At 50.4% G+C, this 16,228-nt stretch overlaps 1 protein-coding gene across 1 annotated transcript in view; it reads right to left on the reverse strand.

Moving 5' to 3' along the window:
- U2AF1 (U2 small nuclear RNA auxiliary factor 1) overlaps positions 1 to 16,228 on the reverse strand; it is a 396,385-nt gene that overhangs the window by 12,029 nt on the left and 368,128 nt on the right. The window lies entirely within an intron of this gene.

Below are 16,228 nucleotides of genomic sequence, written 5' to 3' on the forward strand. Positions count from 1 at the left end.
TAAGCAAATGCAAAATGATGCATGTGGAAAAGAGGAACCCAAACTATAGCTAAGTGATGCAAGGTTCCACACTAGGAGTCACCAACCAGGAAAAGGATCTAGGTGTCTTCACCAACGATACATTGGAACCCTCTGCTCAACTTGCGGTGGCCGCAAAGCAAGAAAATAGAATGCTAGGTATTATTAGGAAAGGAACGGATAACAAAAATTAGGATGTTATAATGCCTTTGTATCGCTCCATGGTGTGACCACACCTTGAATACTGTGTGCAATTCTGGATACCGCATCTCAAAAAAAAAAAATAGTGGAATTGGAAAAGGTATAGAGAAGGGTGACAAAAATGATAGGGGATGGGATGACTTCCCTATGAGGAAAGGTTGAAACAACTAGGGTTCTTCAGCTTGGAGAAAAGACAGCTGAGGGGAGATATGATAGAGGTATATAAAATGATGAGTGGAATGAAACGGGTAGACGTGAATCGCTTGTTAAATACTAGGACTAAGGGGCACGCAATGAAGCTACAAAGTAGTAAATTTAAAACAAACTGGAGAAAATATTTCTTCACTTAACGTGTAATTAAACTCTGGAATTCGTTGCCAGAGAATGTTGTAAAAGCAGTTAGTTTAGAGGGGTTTAAAAAAGGTTTAGATATCTTCCTAAAAGATATCTTACTAAAAGGAAAGTCCATAACCCATTATTAAGATGACTTGTGAAAATCCACTATTTCTAGGATAAGCAGCATAAAATGTATTGTACTGTTTTGGGATCTTGTCAGGTACTTGTGACCTGGATTGGCCACTGTTGGAAACAGGACACTGGGCTTGATGGACCTTTGGTCTGTTTCAGTATGGAAACGCTTTTCTTACTGTATCAGGATGCTTCTTACTATTTCAAAAATGTTGTTAAGTGGTATGGGCTAACATGCTCTTTAAGATCCTTGGAGAAACGTGTTTGATCTCCAATGGCTCTGTTTGGACTTGACAAGAACTGGTGCCCTCTCCATTTCAGGCCCAGTAGAGTGGAACAAACTGCCATTGCAGCTGAAAAATTAGTCTTGGCTGTCAATGTTTAAAAAGCACTTGAGGGAGAACCTATTATGCTTGGCATATCATGTCCCTGCTTGACTAAAACTGCTTTGTATTGGACTGAGGGATTCCCTCTGCGTTATGATCACTGGAACTGGATCGCTACATTTTTTATTTGTCTGAGCATGTTAATTGTATGTGAATTTTATGTTGTTTTGTACTCTGCCCTTCCCTTCTCCCTTTGATCCTTCTACCCTCTATACCGACACTGTAATGTATTTGTTTCCTCAGTTCATTGTAAGCCGCTTTGAGGCCACTTTAAGTGGTATTAAGCGGGGGTATAAGTGCTCTGAACAAATAAATAAATAAATAAATGAGGGTGGATTAGAAATAATGCATTCTAATTCTAAAATGTGTCTCCTTTTCCTATTGTTTATCATCAAAAAATAAGACCAATGCTCAGTAAGTAACGAATGAGACTAATGCTCCCTTGGATGTACAGTGGTGGAAATAAGTATTTGATCCCTTGCTGATTTTGTAAGTTTGCCCACTGACAAAGACATGAGCAGCCCATAATTGAAGGGTAGGTTATTGGTAACAGTGAGAGATAGCACATCACAAATTAAATCCGGAAAATCACATTGTGGAAAGTATATGAATTTATTTGCATTCTGCAGAGGGAAATAAGTATTTAATCCCTCTGGCAAACAAGACCTAATACTTGGTGGCAAAACCCTTGTTGGCAAGCACAGCGGTCAGACGTCTTCTGTAGTTGATGATGAGGTTTGCACACATGTCAGGAGGAATTTTGGTCCACTCCTCTTTGCAGATCATCTCTAAATCATTAAGAGTTCTGGGCTGTCGCTTGGCAACTCGCAGCTTCAGCTCCCTCCATAAGTTTTCAATGGGATTAAGGTCTGGTGACTGGCTAGGCCACTCCATGACCCTAATGTGCTTCTTCCTGAGCCACTCCTTTGTTGCCTTGGCTGTATGTTTTGGGTCATTGTCGTGCTGGAAGACCCAGCCACGACCCATTTTTAAGGCCCTGGCGGAGGGAAGGAGGTTGTCACTCAGAATTGTACGGTACATGGCCCCATCCATTCTCCCATTGATGCGGTGAAGTAGTCCTGTGCCCTTAGCAGAGAAACACCCCCAAAACATAACATTTCCACCTCCATGCTTGACAGTGGGGACGGTGTTCTTTGGGTCATAGGCAGCATTTCTCTTCCTCCAAACACGGCGAGTTGAGTTCATGCCAAAGAGCTCAATTTTTGTCTCATCTGACCACAGCACCTTCTCCCAATCACTCTCGGCATCATCCAGGTGTTCACTGGCAAACTTTAGACGGGCCGTCACATGTGCCTTCCGGAGCAGGGGGACCTTGCGGGCACTGCAGGATTGCAATCCGTTATGTCGTAATGTGTTACCAATGGTTTTCGTGGTGACAGTGGTCCCAGCTGCCTTGAGATCATTGACAAGTTCCCCCCTTGTAGTTGTAGGCTGATTTCTAACCTTCCTCATGATCAAGGATACCCCACGAGGTGAGATTTTGCGTGGAGCCCCAGATCTTTGTCGATTGACAGTCATTTTGTACTTCTTCCATTTTCTTACTATGGCACCAACAGTTGTCTCCTTCTCGCCCAGCGTCTTACTGATGGTTTTGTAGCCCATTCCAGCCTTGTGCAGGTGTATGATCTTGTCCCTGACATCCTTAGACAGCTCCTTGCTCTTGGCCATTTTGTAGAGGTTAGAGTCTGACTGATTCACTGAGTCTGTGGACAGGTGTCTTTCATACAGGTGACCATTGCCGACAGCTGTCTGTCATGCAGGTAACGAGTTGATTTGGAGCATCTACCTGGTCTGTAGGGGCCAGATCTCTTACTGGTTGGTGGGGGATCAAATACTTATTTCCCTCTGCAGAATGCAAATAAATTCATATACTTTCCACAATGTGATTTTCCGGATTTAATTTGTGATGTGCTATCTCTCACTGTTACCAATAACCTACCCTTCAATTATGGGCTGCTCATGTCTTTGTCAGTGGGCAAACTTACAAAATCAGCAAGGGATCAAATACTTATTTCCACCACTGTATCTGCTTTACTGGAATCGTGAATCTGCAACTAATTCTACCTTAATTCTGTGTTGGCTCTTAATCCAGAGAAGGAATGGCTTTTGAAGTTATTCTTTAGAAACGAAGAAAAAACTTTTTGGATTTAAGATTAGAGTCTTTCCAGATGTCTCTAGAGACATTCAGAGACGCTGAAAGCAAATTTTACTCATGAGACCTGGAGCTCTTCAGATAGGGCTACTTTTTCCTTAGATATCCATGAAAATGTGTTACTACATATCAATCTCTGAAATATGTCTTTTTTTTTAAACTATCTCACCTTTCTGTTTTTCTGGCCATTAAGCATGCTATTGTGGAGTCCTTACCAGTTGGGATGGGCCTCCTTGGAACATGTAGCTCAGTATATATAATTTGTGTGTTCAGTGTTAGGTTAATTTCTTAGGGGCCCTTTTACTAAAGTGCAGGAGGGCTAATGTGCGGGTAGTGCACCAAATCGGCACTACCTCTGGGATAATGCGTGCACCCGGTGGTAATTCAGTGTTTGATACGTGCCGAATCCTGTGGTAGAAAATAATTTTCTATTTTCTGCCATGGGGGCTTTCACGGCGGTAATCAGCAGTTGGCGTGTGTTGCATGAGCCTAGCGGTCAATGGGTGGCGGTAAGGCTCAGGCCATAAATAGGTGCACGGTAGTTTTAATTTCAGCAGACACCCATTTCCCAAGCCATTAAAAAAAAGTCCTTTTCCCCTGCCGCAGTAAAAAGAAAAATGGCTCAGCGGGCGCCTAAAAGATGCACCCACACTACCGCAGGCCACTTTTTACCGCGGCTTAGTAATAGGACCTCTTTTTTTCCCCTTTACTCCTCTGTACGTAATTTCTGAATCTCAAAATGGTGGATTTGAGTGGTCAGGATTATTATTGGCTATTTATTATTTTAAAGGTTTTTTTTCCACTTTTTTCTTTTATTTTATGACCACTTTGCTATAAAAGCCATTTGCTTGATTGTATACGATACAATATTACATTAAAAAAAACCCCAGACAGGTAACCAATGCAAAGCTCTTAGATAAGATGTGATGTGATGATGCATTGATGCACCTGTCAACAAGAGAGCAGCATTCTGTACTAGCTGCAGCGCCTTCAAGTTTAATTGCAAGATTTTCAAATAAAGCGAATGATACATACCTGTAGCAGGTGTTCTCAGAGGACAGCAGGCTGATTGTTCTCACGACTGTGTTGACGTCCACGGCAGCCCCCACCAACCGGAAGAAAACTTTGCAGGCGGTCCCGCACGCAGGGCATGCCCACCGTGCATGCGCGGCCGTCTTCCCGCCTGTGCGCAACCGTTCCCGCTCAGTTGAATGACAAGCAAAGGAATGAGTAAAACGCAACTCCAAAGGGGAGGAGGGAGGGTAGGTGAGAACAATCAGCCTGCTGTCCTCGGAGAACACCTGCTACAGGTATGTATCATTCGCTTTCTCAGAGGACAAGCAGGCTGCTTGTTCTCACAACTGGGGTATCCCTAGCTCACAGGCGCACTCAAAACAAGAACCCAGGTCAATTGAACCTTGCAACGGCGAGGGCATAACAGAAATTGACCTACGAAGAACAACTAACTGAGAGTGCAGCCTGAACAGAATAAATCGGGTCCTGGAGGGTGGAGTTGGATTCAAACCCCAAACAGATTCTGTGAATGTGTGGACCGACGACCACGTCGCAGCCTTGCAAATCTCTTCAATAGTGGCTGACTTCAAGTGGGCCACTGACGCTGCCATGGCTCTAACACTATGAGCCGTGACATGACCCTCAAGAGCCAGCCCAGCCTGGGCGTAAGTGAAGGAAATGCAATCTGCTAGCCAATTGGAGATGGTGCGTTTCCCGACAGCGACCCCCTTCCTATTGGGGTCGAAAGAAATAAACAATTGGGCGGACTGTCTGTGGGGCTGTGTCCGCTCCAGATAGAAGGCCAACGCTCGCTTGCAGTCCAATGTGTGCAACTGACGTTCAGCAAGGCAGGTATGCGGTCTGGGAAAGAATGTTGGCAAGACAATTGACTGCTTAAGATGGAACTCCGACACCACCTTTGGCAGGAACTTAGGGTGAGTGCGGAGTACTACTCTGTTATGATGAAATTTGGTATAAGGAGCATGAGCTACCAGGGCTTGAAGCTCACTGACTCTACGAGCTGAAGTAACTGCCACCAAGAAAATGACCTTTCAGGTCAAGTACTTCAGATGGCAAGAATTCAGTGGCTCAAAAGGAGGCTTCATCAGCTGGGTGAGGACGACGTTGAGATCCCATGACACTGCAGGAGGCTTGACAGGGGGCCTTGACAAAAGCAAGCCTCTCATGAATTGAACGACTAAAGGCTCTCCAGAGATGGCTTTACCCTCTACACGATAATGGTAAGCACTAATCGCACTAAGGTGATTCCTTACTGAGTTGGTCTTGAGACCAGACTCTGATAAGCGCAGAAGGTATTCAAGCAGGTTCCAGGGCCTTGCTCTCACACCAAACGACAAACCTCCTCCACTTGAAAAAGTAACTCTTCTTAGTGGAATCCTTTCTAGAGGCAAGCAAGACACAGGAGACACCCTCAGACAGACCCAACGAAGCAAAATCTACGCCCTCAACATCCAGGCCGTGAGAGCCAGAGACTGAAGGTTGGGGTGCAGAAGCGCTCCGTCGTTCTGCGAAATGAGAGTCGGAAAACACTCCAATCTCCACGGTTCTTCGGAGGACAACTCCAGAAATAGAGGGAACCAGATCTGACGGGGCCAAAAAGGCGCTATCAGAATCATGGTGCCGTGGTCTTGCTTGAGCTTCAGCAAGGACTTCCCCACCAAAGGTATGGGAGGATAAGCATACAGGAGGCCATTCCCCCAATGGAGGAGAAAGGCATCTGACGCCAGTTTGCCGTGTGCCTGTAGTCTGGAACAGAACAGAGGCAGCTTGTGGTTGGTCTGAGAGGTGAAAAGGTCCACCGAGGGGGTGCCCCACTCTCGGAAGATCTTGCGTACCACTCTGGAATGGAGCGACCACTCGTGCGGTTGCATGACTCTGCTCAGCCTGTCGGCCAGACTGTTGTTTACTCCTGCCAGGTATGTGGCTTGGAGAAGCATGCCAAACTGGCAAGCCCAACGCCACATCCTGATGGCTTTCCTGACACAGGGGGCGAGATCCGGTGCCCCCCTGCTTGTTGATGTAATACATTGCAACCTGATTGTCTGTCCGAATTTGGATGATTTGGTAGGACAGCCAATCCCTGAAGGCCTTCAGTGCGTTCCAGACCGCTCGGAGCTCCAGGAGGTTGATCTGAAGATCTTGTTCCTGGGGGGACCACACCCCCTGGGTGTGGAGCCCATCGACATGAGCTCCCCACCCCAGGCGAGATGCATCCATCGTCAGCACCTTCGTGGGCTGCGGAATTTGGAATGGACGTCCCAGGATCAAATTGGTCCGAATTGTCCACCAGTGCAGCGAATTGCGGCAACTGACGGACAGGCGGATGACATCTTCTAGATTCCCGGTGGCTTGGCACCACTGGGAAGCTAGGGTCCATTGAGCAGATCTCATGTGAAGACGAGCCATGAGAGTCACATGGACCGTAGAGGCCATATGGCCCAGGAGTTTCAACATCTGCCGAGCTGTGACCTGCTGAGCTGTCTGGTCTGGGAAGCGAGGGACAGGAGATTCTGCACCCTCGCCTCGGGAAGAAAGGCCTGAGCCGTCTGAGAATTCAGCAGAGCTCCTATGAATTCCAGAGATTGGACTGGCTGGAGATGGGACTTCGGGTAATTTATCACAAACCCCAGCAGCTCCAGAAGGTGAATAGTGCACTGCATGGACCGAAGAGCTCCTGCCTCTGAGGTGCTCTTGACCAGCCAATCGTCGAGATACGGGAACACGTGCACCCCCAGCTTGCGTAGATACACTGCAACCACCACGGGACACTTCGTGAACACCCGTGGTGCAGAGGCGAGCCCAAAGGGCAGCACACAATATTGAAAATGCCGTGTCCCCAGACGGAATCGGAGATACTGTCAGTATCGGGATGTGAGTGTAAGCGTCCTTTAAATCCAGGGAACATAGCCAATCGTCGTTCTGAATCATGGGTAGAAGGGTGCCCAAGGAAAGCATCCTGAACTTTTCTCGGACCAGATATTTGTTCAGGCCTCTCAGGTCTAGGATGGGGCGCATCCCCCTTGTTTTCTTTTCCACAAGGAAGTACCTCGAATAGAATCCCTGCTCTTCCTGCCCAGGTGGCACGGGCTCGACTGCATTGGCGCTGAGAAGGGTGGAGAGTTCCTCTGCAAGTACCTGCTTGTGATGGGAGCTGAAGGATTGGGCTCCCTGTGGACAATTTGGTGGAGGGGAGACCAAATTCAGGGTGTATCCGCACCGCACTATTTGGAGAACCCACTGGTCGGAAGTTACGAGAGGCCACCTTTGGTGAAAAAGTTTCAACCTCCCCCCGACCAGCAGGCTGTCCGGCACGGATACTTTGATGGCGGCTATGTTCCCATGGATCCAGTCAAAAGCCCGTCCCCGGCTTTTGCTGTGGAGGCGCAGGCGGCTGCTTAGGCGCACGCTGTTGATGGGAACAAGCGTGCTAGGACTGTCCCTGTGCCTGAGGAGGCCTTCGGGCCAGCTGGGTGTACCTACGCTTGCTGTAAGCGTAGGGTGCAGCCTGCCGGGCCCGGGAAAAACGTCCACCTGCTGAGGTGGATGCTGAAGGCGCCCGGTGGGAGAGCTTGTCGAGAGCGGTTACACGCTGGTGTAGTTGGTCCACCAACTACTCGACCTTTCTCGCCGAAAATGTTATCCCCCCGGCAAGGGACATCCGCCAGCCGCTGCTGGGTGCGGTTGTCCAGGTCAAAGGCACGCAGCCATGAGAGTCTGCGCATCACTATACTTTGGGCTGCAGCTCGAGATGCCACATCACAGGTGTCATAGATACCCCTGGACAGGAACTTTCTGCACGCCTTCAGCTGCCTGACCACCTCCGGAGGGAGCTTGTCGACCAGGTCCGCCAGTTGCCACACATTGTTCCGTATGTGGATGCACGTGTAGAGCTGGTATGATTGGATGCGGGTCACAAGCATGGAAGATTTGTAGGCCTTCCTCAGAAACGAGTCCAGAGTGCGAGACTCCCGCCCAGGGGGCGCCGAGGCGGTATCCCTCGAACTCCGTGCCCTCTTGAGAGCAGAGTCCACGACCGCCGAGTCATGAGGCAATTGAGGCCGCATCAACTCTGGGTCCGAGTGGATCCTGTATTGGGACTCCGCTTTCTTGGGGACGGTGGGATTAGATAGTGGCTTCAACCAGTTCCGAAGCAGTGTCTCCTTAAGGACATTGTGCAACGGCACCGTGGAAGACTCTCTAGGTGGTGATGGATAGTCGAGGACTTCGAGCATCTCCGCCCTCGGCTCATCCACAGTAACCACGGGAAAGGGAATGCTGATGGACATATCCCTGACAAAAGAGGCAAAGGAGAGGCTCTCAGGAGGCGAGAGCTTCCTCTCCGGTGAAGGAGTGGGGTCGGAGGGAATGCCCACAGACTCTGAGGAGAAATATCTGGGGTCCTCCTCCTCCCCCCACGAGGCCTCTTCCTCGGTGTCGGACATGAGCTCTCTCAGCTCAGACCTCAACCGGACCCGTCTTGACTGCGAGGAACCACGTCCTCGATGATGGCGTCGAGCAGTGAACTCCCGCGCCAGCGGGGACGAAGCTCCCTCCATCGACGTGGACTCCACCTGCGTGGCAGTCGACACCGGCGCCGCAAGCGGCGTCAGAGGCCTCAGCATCGGGCCAGAGCCCACCTCCATCAAAGGCGCCGGGGGCGCAAGCACCCCCTGGTGCCGGCAGAGCCTGGCGCATCAGCCCTTCCATGATCCCGGGAAGGATGGCTCGGAGGCACTCGTCAAGGCCCGCTGTCGGGAAAGGCAGAGGGGCCGGTGTGGGTGCCGGAAGCTGCTCGGGTCCAGGAGACGGTACCGAGGTACCCGCGGACCGACGCAGCGACACCTCTTCGACTGAGGGGGAACGCTCCTCCCGGCACTGCCGCTTCCTGGGTGTCGAGTCGTCCCTCGATGTACCGGGGCTGGCAGTCCCGTGCGCCGTGGGCAACCGATGACGGTGCTTCTTGGCTTTCTTGCGATGTCCGTCATCGGCGCTCGGCGGAAGAGAGGAGGAGGAGGTGGAACCCCCCCCCCCCGGCCTCGAGGTATCGGATCCGACAGGGTTCAGTCCCGATGGCCCTGAGCAGAGGGGGTGGCCGGGGCAGACTGCCCACGCAGCCGCTCACCACTGCCGTCACCGGCGGGCCAAAGGTACCTGTACGCCTGGGGTCGATGCCAGAGTCGGCGCCGACTTCGTCGACATCGGTACTGATACCGAAGACCCGGCCGTCGACACCGATGCCGTACAGGTCGACATCAAAGGGCCGGCGCAAGTTCAAAAAAGACGGTCCCGCAGAACTTGCCTCGCCACCTGTGTCCGCTTTCTTAAGCCAAGACACAAGGTGCACGTCTTGGAATTATGCTCTGGGCCGAGGCACTGGAGACACCAAGCGTGAGTATCGGTCTGCGAGATCTACCGGCCGCACCGACCACACTTTTTGAATCTGCTCAGGACCTTCGAGGACATTGACGGAAAAATCGCGTCGGTGAAGTCAAAATCGTCGATGGTGGCGGTGAAAAGCACACCCGAAAAAGAAGAAACGACCGCGCGGCCACAACGACGCGCCCTCGAAGCTAAAACGAGGAAAATTCTTTTTCGCAGTTTTTTTAAAAAAAAGAAAATAACACACGAACGCGTACTTGAAAAGAGAAAAAACCGCAATCCGGTTTCCGGGGCTCACTAAGAGAGAGACGGGAACACGTCTCTCTCCAGCACGGAATGGAAAAAAACTGAGCGGGAACGGTCGCGCACAGGCGGGAAGACGGCCGCGCATGCGCGGTGGGCATGCCCTGCGTGCGGGACCGCCCGCGAAGTTTTCTTCCGGTTGGTGGGGGCTGCCGTGGACGTCAACCCAGTCGTGAGAACAAGCAGCCTGCTTGTCCTCGCATCAACCTTCTCTTATATGAGCATGCAATTCTGGAATAAATTACCACGAAATCTGAAAACGAACTATGAATTAACTGACTTCCGTAAACTATTAAAGACTCATCTCTTTGAAAAAGTCTATCGAAAAGATCAAAACACATGAAGTCCACACACACTGTAAACAATGCAGCAATACATCCTCCTCAGTACTACTATCCCCCGTAACTTCAACAAACTTAAACCTAAATTTTACAGGTAAAAAACATTAAGCCCGAAAGTTCTCCTGCTAATGTTCTGTTGCCCTACCAGTATCCGTTGTTCTTCTAGTGTTCAATCATCTTTCTCCATTGTTTTACTCCCCTTAACGATACCTGGACCTTGTTCTAACTTAACTCCTCAAAATGTAACCATAATTGTGTTGTAACAAATTGTACTCCATCATTACAATGTATTGTAAGCCACACTGAGCCCGCAAATAGGTGGGAAAATGCGGGATACAAATGCAATAAAATAAATAAAATAAATACAGTAATCACGCCTCAACTGGATCCTACTTTAGACAACAGTTCTAAAATTGGCAAAACACAGCATAGGTTTCTGTCTGCTCAAAAGACAAACTAAAAAACAAACAAAAAAAAAACTGAATTGCCTCAACCTGAGCTTTTGTTTTTGAGCATAGAATAATGACAGAGGAGGCAATTGGGCCAAAGAACTGACAAAGTACTTGACTCCCTCCTCCTCTCAGATAACTAGTAATATTTACCTGGTCTTGTCTTGGGGAAGCAAAGTCTGTCTTCTTCTCGAGGTACCTTCTAGGACGGTTCAGCTGATATTACTGACATTTGCCAAATGGCTGCCATCTTCCAAGATGGCAGATTGAGAAGCAAAAGGATGATGCCTCCACAAGACCTTCTAGAGGAGAAGGCAGGTGGATTGGAAGTTCTCTTGTGTTGGGAGGTGCCAGGGCAGGTGGTTTGGAAGTTGATTCTTGTGTTGGAGGTGCCAGGGCCAGGACAGCCCAACTTAGAGATCCATGCAGTGGGTTTTATTTTAAACTTAAAACTTTATTCCACTATCACTGATTTTTCACACAGTTTTCTGCAGCTAATAATCTTGCATCCCCATACTTTTATTAGGGCACCTTCTTACTTCTTAGTTTAGTACTGCTTTTCTTTGTGTGCTATGACACTGTTACATCAGACAATCATAACACACACACACGCAAGTCACTGTTAAACAAGAAGCAACATGCTTTGCTCAGGTTAGTGCAGTTTTTTTTAATATCCAGCTCTTAGATTATAAAGCCCTGTGGGGCAGGAAAATACCTACTTCGTCAGACCTATAACTTACTTTAGACCCAGATTTCGAAAGGTAATTCAACTAAATCCCAATCTGTTTTGACTCAGCTTATTACAGAGAAATGTTCTTAGATAAGTATTCTATATATTACCCAATATTAAAATCTCAGATACTAAAGTAAGATAAGATTCTATTGCCCCAGGAAAGATACTATATATATATATATATATATATATATATATATATATATATATATATACACACTAGTTAAAAAGGCCCGTTTCTGACACAAATGAAACAGGCGCTAGCAAGGTTTTCCTCGGAGTGTGGATGTTTGGGAGAGTGTATGTGAGAGTGACTGTGTGTGAGAGAGAGAGTGAAAGTGTGAGTGTGTGAGAGAGAGAGTGTCTGGGTGTGAGTGTGTCTGTCAGTGTGTGTGTGTGAGAATGAGAGTGTGTGCAAGTGCATATGTGAGACACAGTGTGAGAGAGAGTGTGTGTGTGTGCGAGAGAGTGTGTGTGAGACACAGATTCTCTGTGAGAGTGAGTGTATGAGACCAAGTGAGTGTGTGAGTGACTGTGTGACACATAGAGAGTGAATGTGATACAGTGTGAGACAGAGTATGTGAGAGTGAGAGTCAGAAAGACATTGTATGTGAGAGAGAGAGAGTGTGTGTGTGACAGAGATACCTCCCTTCCTCTCTCTCTGTTGTCTGAGATTCCCGCCACTGCACCCAAGCAATTGGTGTGCTGGAGGAGGGGGAGAGAGAGAGAGTGTGTGTGTTGGGGGGGTTCAGCTTGGAAGAAGAGGGGTATGGGGGGTTCAGGAAGCGCTACCAGATATGAGTGAGAGAGTGTGTGTGTGTGTGTGTGGGGGGGGGGGGTTCAGGAAGCGATGCCAGATGACAGAGTGTGTGAATGTGGGGGGGGGGGGGGGGGGGGAGGGCAGGGGGTTCAGGAAGCGCTGCCAGATGAGAGAGAGAGAGAGTGAGTGTGTGTGTATGGGGTTTCAGGAAACGCTGCCAGATGAGGAAGAGTGTGTGTGTGTGTGGGGGGGGGGGGGGGGGGGTTCAGGAGTGCTGCCAGTTAAGAGAGTGAGTGAGTGTGTGTGTGTATGGGGTTTCAGGAAGTGCTGCCAGATGAGAGAGAGGGTGTGTGTGTTGTGTGGGTATGTTGGGGGGGTTCAGCTTGGAAGAAGAGGGGTGTGGGGGTTCTGCAAATGCTGCCAGATGAGTGAGTGTGTGTGTGTGTGTGTGTGGGGGGGGCGGTTTATTAAGCATTGCCAGATGAGAGTGTGTGTGTGTGTGGGGGGGGGGGGGGGAGGGTTCAGGAAGCGGGCCAAATGAGAGTGAGTAAGTGTGTGTGTGTGGGGGGGTTCAGGAACGACTGCCAGATTAGTGAGTGTGTGTGGGGGGGGCAGGGGTTTCAGGAAGCGCTGCCAGATGAGAGAGAGTGAGTGTCTGTGTGTGTGTGTACGGGGTTTCAGGAAGCGCTGGCAGATGAGAAAGAGAGAGTGTGTGTGTGTGTGGGGGGGGGGGGGGTTCAGGAAGCGCTGCTAGATGAGAGTGAGAGAGAGTGTGAATGTGTGTGTGTTGGAGGGGTGTGTGGGGTGTGTGTGTGTGTTGAGGGTTTCAGCTTGGAAGAAGAGGGGTGTGTGGTGCTGCCAGATGAGTGTGTGTGTGTGTGTGTGTGGGGGCGGCGTTTTATCAAGCGTTTCCACATGAGAGTGTGTGTGTGTGGGGGGGGGGGGTTCAGGAAGCGCTGCCAGATGAGAGAGAGTGTGTGTGTGGGGGGGGGTTCAGGAAGCGCTGCCATATGACAGACTGAGTGTGTGTGTGGTGGGGGGGGGGGGGGGGTTGCCAGATGAGTGAGTGAGTGTGTGGGGGGCAGGGATTTCAGGAAGCGCTGCCAGATGAGAGTGTGTGTTTGTGTTGGGGGGGGGGGGGCGTTGAGGAAGTGTGGCCAAATGAGAGTGAGTGTGTGTGTGTGTGTGTGTGTGTGTGTGGGGGGGCATTTTATCAAGCGTTTCCACATGAGAGTGTGTGTGTGTGTGTGTGGGGGGGGGGGGAGGGTTCAGGAAGCGCTGCCAGATGAGAGAGAGTGTGTGTGTGTGGGGGGGTTCAGGAAGCGCTGCCATATGACAGACTGAGTGTGTGTGTGGTGGTGGGGGGGGGTTGCCAGATGAGTGAGTGAGTGCGTGTGTGGGGGGCAGGGATTTCAGGAAGCGCTGCCAGATGAGAGAGTGTGTTTGTGTTGGGGGGGGGGGGGGGGCGTTGAGGAAGTGTGGCCAAATGAGAGTGAGTGTGTGTGTGTGTGTGTGTGTGTGGGGGGGGGGGGGTTCAGTAACCACTGCCAGATGAGTGGGGGGGGGCAGGGGTTTCAGGAAGCGCTGGCAGATGTGAGTGTGTGTGTGTTGGGGGGGGGGCGTTGAGGAAGTGTGGCCAAATGAGAGTGAGTAAGTGTGTGTGTAGGGGGGGGGGGGTTCAGGAAGCACTGCCATATGAGTGTGTGTGTGTTGTTTAGTTCAGTTTTGTGGGGGGGATCCTGCTTTGAAGAAGGAAGGAAGCGCCTCCTCAGCGCGATGCCCCCCCTGCCGCCATCCCACCCACCGTCGCCATCGCACCCACCGTCGCGTAGTTTTGCTGGCGGGTGACCCAAAATCCCGCCAGCAGAAGTCCTGAGTTGTCTGCTGAGTCTCACTCCAGTGATCTTCGGCGTTGCTTGCTAGCCTGTGCAGGGCGGGGTTCTGTGCGTCTGAGGTCCTGGACGTGCAGGACGTCAGACGCACAGAAGCCCTGCCTGCACAGGCTAGCAACGCCGAAGATCGCTGGAGTGAGACTCAGCAGACAACACAGGACTTCTGCTGGCGGGGTTTCGGGTCCCCGCCGGCAAAGCAACGCGATGGTGGGTGGCTTGGGGGGGGGGGGGGTGTTGCACCCCCTGCATTCTGTGGGCGGGGCTTCTTTTCAACTGCAGCTTTGGTAGGTGGCTTGGGGGGGGGGGGGGGGGGTTTGGACCTCGAACACTGGTGTCCGGAGTCATTTGGACTCCAGAGCTTTGGAGGTGGTTTCCCTCCAGATTTTTTCCGCGGGTGGGTTGGGAGATTGGTAGGCTGCGTTTCCTAGGCAGGGGAGGAGTAGGGAAACACGCTCTGCGTGTTTCCCTACTCCTCCACCTGCTTGGTTGCAATCCCCATTCCCTTCCTTTAGTTTACTGTTCTGAAGACAACGTTCTGACGTTTGACGCGTGGGCGGGGCACGGGTCAGTGGAGTGGCTTCACCACCATGAATCCACGAACCCTTCAGGGAGTGATTGAGTGACTTCAGAACGTTGTCTTCAGAACGTTGAGGGTGAGTTTTATTATAGTAGATATCTATCTATCCATCTATCTATCTATCTATCTACTATAATAAAACTCACCCTCAACATTCTGAAGACAACGTTCTGAAGTCACTCAGTCACTCACTGAAGGGTTCATGGATTCATGGTGGTGAAGCCACAACACTGACCATGTTTTTCTGCCCCGCCCTCGCATGACGGACCAATCAGAAAAAACACCCTCAACATTCTGAAACACAAAGGACCATCACAACACCGTTCCCAGGCAACACTAGGCAACGTAAGACGGACCAATCAGAGGAAACTACGTGATAATAAGGGAGGAGCATTCCCCAGCAGAATGGCTCATTATCTGTGCAGCACGGAGAGCACAGAACCACCGCTGGAACAAGAGAAGAATATTCCTGCTGTGGGTATGTGCAAAAATAGACCGGGGGGGGGAGAAATTTTTAAATGCCTAATGCCAGTACTGAAGAGTGCCAGAGGGCCTATAGCATAGACTATATTTGGGATCGCTTGACATGGAGTCAGAGGAGCAGGAAAACAACGTGCCCGTCACCATCTGGGACGTGGGCGAACAGGACAAGCTGCGGCCCAGCTGGAAGGATTACCCGCGACCCAGCCAGCAGCAAACAGCGACCAAGGAAGGGGGAGGAGTACTCCTTCCCTGCCTAGGAATCGCTGGAGACTGGCTGCCAAACTAACGAAACAACCGCACACCGACGCACCACCTCCATCATTCGAAAGGCATCCACTCTTTCTTCAACAGAAATGCAAACTAATAATACAAAACAAACAAAGAATACATGGTTTCTCAGGCGGCTGTAGGTAACTACTACTACTTAACATTTCTAGAGCGCTACTAGGGTTACGTAGCACTGTACAATTTAACAAAGAGAGACAGTCCCTGCTCAAAAAGCTTACAATCTAATAGACAAGTGAACGGTCGGTCCGATAGGGGCAGTCAAATTGGGGCAGTCTGGATTCACTGAACGGTAAGGGTAACTCCCCACCCCCTTCCTCTTCCCCTTTTGCCAAAGCGGCCAAGGACGTGCCCAACCATCCCCAGCCTCAGGCAAGCTGTCTCCCACCTCGGGGATTCCCCGAGCACCCGGAAAAAGACGGCGCTGATTCCTGCAGCGCATAAATGTTCCAGCATTCCCCTGCAGCCGGCCTGAAATGGACCAAACATACCGGATCACCCCCCGACGGCCCAAGACCGTGCTCTTCTCCCTTCCGCCAACTTAAAACAACCATCCCCGTCCTCAGGCAAGCCGTCACCCACCTCCAGGATGCCCAGAACCCCAGCCCAATGGAAAAAGATGGCGCTGCTTCCAACAGCACATTTCTCTTCCAGCATTCCCCTACAGTAGCCCTGAAACGGCCAAAAAATACCAACAGACAAAGAACGTGCTCCTCTACCTTCCGCCCATCTAAAACAACACTAC

The sequence above is a fragment of the Microcaecilia unicolor genome, chromosome 5 (assembly GCF_901765095.1).
Source record: "Microcaecilia unicolor chromosome 5, aMicUni1.1, whole genome shotgun sequence".
Taxonomy (NCBI): Eukaryota; Metazoa; Chordata; class Amphibia; order Gymnophiona; family Siphonopidae; genus Microcaecilia; species Microcaecilia unicolor.